Here is a 5,296-nt window from a genome sequence, read left to right as displayed (position 1 = left end):
ATTTTGAGGAACTTCCGAAAACGCACTTTTCTGAAGGACTAAAAAAACTTGAAAAGCGATTGACCAAGTGTATAGAGCTCCAAGGAGATTATGTTGAAAAATTAAAAAAAACTTACCCAAAAAAAATTGTTTTTATACTTCATTCTAAGGACTTATTAAACTACCCTCGTAAATTAAATGGATGATCCAGTAATCCAAATTTGTATTCGAAATCCAAATTTGAACAGTTTTAATCAAAGATCTTGATAAACTTATGAAAATATTAATGACGGGATAATTAGATTAGTAATTTAATTTTTTTCATAGAGTAGATTGTAGAAAAATATCTTTATGGCCACGTGACGAGTGGATCACGTGACCAGATTCCTACCTTACCCTCACTTTTTTTATTTCCAAACTTATTTTCACATGAAGTGCCACATCGAGATGAAAATTTGGGATAATAAATAAGAAGAACTTAGAAAGATGGGCCTGGTCCTAAATTTTAATAATTATGAAGAAAGCAAAAAAAAATATATTCAACAAAAAACTTTCTTCATAATTAGAGAAATTTAGGACCAGTCCCACGATTCTTAATGCTTCTTCTTTAGTATCCCAAATTTTCAACTCGATGTGGCGTTTCGTGTGATAATAAGTTGGGAAATAAAAAAAGTGGCGGTAGATAGAAATCTGGTCACGTGACCTCACTCACGTGAGAAGGTGTGTAGTGACAGGCGGTGAGAAGTTTTTACAAAATTTGGGTAGAAGGTGTGAGTGCAGTGTGAGGGTGGAAGTCTAGGAGGTGAGTACGATTGTGATGGGTACATTGGGAAGACGTAAATTAATTTACATTGTCGTTGGGGGGGGGGGGGGGGGGGGGGGGGGATTTGGCTAAATAGGGAAAGTGAAGTTAGGTTTGCAAGGGAGAAGGGTAGTTTTGTGTTTAGTTTTTTGAGCCTTCATGGCGGGCAAGGTCGATTCTTGTAGTGATGGGGGATGTTAGGGTTGAGAAAATGGTGGCTAAATGGGATGTGAAAGGTGAAATAGGACAAAGAAACTTAAATTTTAGGGCGGCAAGCGTCAGCAGCCTTAAGAAACATCTATGGGCGGCAGTGAATACTTTTGTGTATGGATAGGTTACAGTTACCGACGGACGAGCGGAAGTTGAGCAGCGAGAGTACTGGCAGTGCTGGTAGTGGAGTAGACGGGGAGGAAATTTCCAGAGGGACACGACGGCCAGTTGTGCGTGGCCCAGTGTCAAGTGGCGCGTCAGGGAGGGGTAAGAATCGGAGTGGAAGAAGAGATCAGGCAAGGGAGAGAGCGTCCAGTACACGAAGGTGAGTGAGAAAGTTTGTCAAATTGACGTGAGTTAGAGGTTGTGTTCTTTTGTTGATCATCATACGAAAGATACACAAAATAAATATATAAAGAGTATTTTCGGTACTTGTTTGAAAAATTTGTGAACAGATTTTGAGAAGTAAACTTATAGGTAAGTACCTTTTAAATTTGTGATATGATAAATAGGCTAAAGTTTCTCAAGGCTCAATGACAGTTAGGTAAAACAATAAAATATATTAGACGTTTATTGTACTTACAGTGAAGGCTTTAAAGAAACAAAGTAAGTTTGGCTTTTGCGGCGTGCAACATCGTCCACAACCCGGAACTTGACACCTCATGGCTTAGAACACATTTCTGACACTTGCATCAAAACAAACAGAACCTCTCAACTTACGTTAATTTGACAAGCTTTCTCACTCGCACACTTTTCCATGTATAGGAAGAGGACAACTGCGCACCTGCGCACTAAAATCTAAGATCTTTCTGTAATGTGCGTATCACTTACGGTATTGTTTCTATTGCTAAGTGGGGGAACGGAGTTAGGTATCCTTATTATTCCTTCGTGGTTCAGTGCAAGTGTGGGGGAGGATCTCTTGAAGATGAAAAAGGAAAGCAAAAAGTGTAAGGAGAAAAGCACGTTAGAGAGTCCCTTAAAAAAAACTGTACGCGCACGTATCCCCCCCCATGTGGAGGGGCAGACGGAGAAGGAGGCTATCGGGGAGCTGATTGGCAAGATCAGAGGGTTACGGGAGGACGTAAGGGAGGCTATGGAGCAGATGGAAAGTATGAGGGAGGGCCTGAGGGTAAGAGATGAGAGATGGTGAAAGGAAGTAAAAGAGCTGAGGGGAAAAGTAGAAGCATTGCAGAGGGAGTTAGTGTCAGTAAGGAAAGAAAAAGGGGTTAGAATGAAGGAGATGGAAGAAGATATTAAGATGTGGAAGTAAAGGGCGGAAAAAAGGCTGGAGAAGGTGAAGGGCAGATCGTGGAGATCATGGTAGAAGAGAAAGTGGGAGAGCGTAGGAATGAAAAGGAGAAGAGGACCGATAGGGAAAGAAGAAGGGCGATGGAGTTGAGAATGGAGAAAAAAATAGAAGGCAGATAGGAGAAATAATATAGTGATAAGAGGATTGAAGCTCAGAAGCATAGGGTAGGTTAAAGGCAAGTGAGGGAAAGTTAGGATGGAGGGGAGAAAGGAGAATGAAGTGTCGATGGTGGAATTGGAGAGCTGGGAAGAAAAATTGGGGGTAATGCGTAACAAAAATAGGATAAAGGATAATAAGGTTTTTATTGATCAAGATTTGACGAGGAAGGAAAGGGATGTTCATAGAATGCTGGAACGTAGCAGGGGTAAAGAAGAAATATGAGGATTTCGAGAGGTATATTCAGAAGTTTGATGTGATTTGTATGGTAAAAGGGGTCGAAGAGGGAGAATACACGTATGTGAGTAAGAGGAGTGTATCGGTGATAGACTACGTGATTATGAATATGCAAGGGTTTGAGGAGATAGAGAAATTCGCAGTGGAAGGAAGGGTGGAATCAGACCATCAGCAATTGAGTTTGTGGATATAGGGTGAGGCTCGCGAAAGGCAGGGTGGGAAAGAAGGGTCGTTAGGGGAGAGGGTGTCATGGACGAGAGAGGCGAAAGAGAAGTATCAGGAACAGTTGGGCAACGTAAACTTTAAGGGGGTGTATGTGGACGAGATATAGGAGGATCTACAAGAGAAAGTGAAAGATTATGTGCAAAATAAGGTATTTAGGGAAAAGAAGAAAGGAATGGTAAAGCCGTAGTGGCATAAGGAATGTAAAATGATGAAGAGAAAGGTGAAAAAGAAGTGCAGGAAGTGGCAGGAAGGAACCGCGAAAAGGGACGAGTACGTAGAAATCAGGAAAGAGTTTAGGGCGATGTGTTAGAAGAAAGACCAAGAAAAAGAAAAAGAGCTGGAAGAGAAGTTGAGAAGTGTTAAGACAGAAGGGGACGTGTGGAAGATAATTAATAGGTTTAGGAAAGGTAGAGTGGGGATAAGTGAGAAGATAGGGAGGAACGTATGGAGAAAATTTTTTAAGGAGTCATTTCAGGGATCAGGTACTCGAAAGAGAGGTGAGGGGATTAGAAGAAACAGAGAGGTAGATGAAGAGGAGCTGAACGACGAGGAGATAGAGAAGCAGATAGGGAAGTTAAAAAAATCGAAGGTAGCAGGGACTGGCGGGGTAGTGAACGAAGCGTGGCTGTTTGGCGCACAAGAGGTAAGGCAGAGGCTGAAGGGGGTAGTGAAAAAAATGCGGAGGTGGGAGGGATTTCCAAGATGGCGGAGAGAGGGGTTGATCGTATCACTGTATAAGAAAGGGGATAGGGAGAGGCAGAAAAATTATAGAGGAATTACGCTCATAAATACTGCATACAAAATATACGCGATGGTGTTAACAGATAGGCTACGAAAGGATGTTGAGGAGAAAGGAATATTGCCGGAGACGCAGGCGGACTTTAGAGAGAGAAAGAGCACTATTGGCAATATTTAGGTCCTGTAACACGTGGTGGATAGAGAATTAACCAAAAAGGGTGCCAAAGTGTACGCGTTTTTTGTAGATCTAAAGAGCGCGTTCCTGTCAGTGGATAGGGGGAGGTTGTGGGAGGAAATGAAAGAGGGGGGAGTGAAGAGGGGCCTGATCGAGAGGGTAAGGGAGGTATATGAGGAGACGAAAGATAGGGAGAGAGGAGGGGAGGGAATCTCTGAGGGATTCTGGATAGATAGGGGGTTGAGGCAAGGGTGCCCGCTTAGCCCAACGCTTTTTGCAATTTTGATCGCGCATATGGAAAGTAAGCTAGCGGCCGGAGTGGTAGGAGGAGTTAGAGTAGGGGGAGTCAGGAGATGGTCACTCGCCTATGCAGATGACATAGTGCTGTTAGCAAAGAGCGAAGAGGCTTATAATGAGATGATGAAGAGGTTGAGACGTTACTTGGACAAGAATAGGTTAGAGTTAAATGCGTACACAAGTCGAAGGTTATGGTGTTCAGGAAAGGAGATGGGGGAGATGGTGGAGGGGAGTGGAAGTAGAAGGGATAGCGTTACAATAGGTGAAAGAGTTTGTGTACCTGGGCTTCCTGTTTCGAAGAAATGGGGGAGTGGATGGTCATATAAAAGAGACAGTGAGAAGGGCTAATATAGTGATGTTGGAAGGTAAGTGAGGAGGTGAATAGCGTACAGAAGAGGTATGTAAAGTGGATACTGGGGTTAGCAAGGAATACGCTGAACTATATTGGCAGGAGGGAGACAGCAAGAACGAGTTTAGGGATTATTACAGGGAGTCGAGCGTGTAAATATGAGGAGAAATGTTTAGAAGAGGGGCGAAGTAAATTGGTTAGGGAGTGTTGGTGGGAGAAGGATAACAGACGTAGTGGTGCAAAGATGGAGGTTGAAAGGGAAAAGTATTTTAGAACGAATGGATTACAGATGTATGAAGTTAACAGAATGCACGAGGAAGGAAGGTATATGAGTTGGTTCAAAAGAATGACATAGAGAAAGGAAAGGCAGAAGGAGAGGAGAGAATAAGAGAGTCAAGTTATAACGTAAACTATTTGTGGATTATGTAAAGGGAGAGAGCGCAATATTTGTGTAAGAAAGGAGAGCAAGAAAGTCAGGAACTTATAGCGAGAATAAAGTGCGGTTGCATGAAGAATTATGATAGGTTCTGTCTTTCTAGAGAGAAGAGAATGTGTGAATTGTGCGGGAAGAGGGATGCAAAGGTTGAGCACTGGTTAGAGGAATGTGAAGAGGTGGAAAGGAGTGGGATAAGCATGGATGTATTGTTGCATAAAAGAGGTGACAAAAGGGCAGTAGCATGGGTGAAGGGGGTGTTGGGTAAAATAGAGAAGAAGAGAAGGAAGGAAAAAGAGGAATGGAAAAGGAAAGATTGTAAATAGGTGAGGAAGTAGATGCAAGAGAAATATAAATATTGTAAATAGTGGTTAAGTATTAGGTGT

Source organism: Belonocnema kinseyi, chromosome 6 (genome assembly GCF_010883055.1).
Source record: "Belonocnema kinseyi isolate 2016_QV_RU_SX_M_011 chromosome 6, B_treatae_v1, whole genome shotgun sequence".
In the NCBI taxonomy this organism is placed as follows: Eukaryota; Metazoa; Arthropoda; class Insecta; order Hymenoptera; family Cynipidae; genus Belonocnema; species Belonocnema kinseyi.
The sequence above is the reverse complement of the archived record's forward strand: the minus strand, read 5'-3'. Positions refer to the sequence as shown.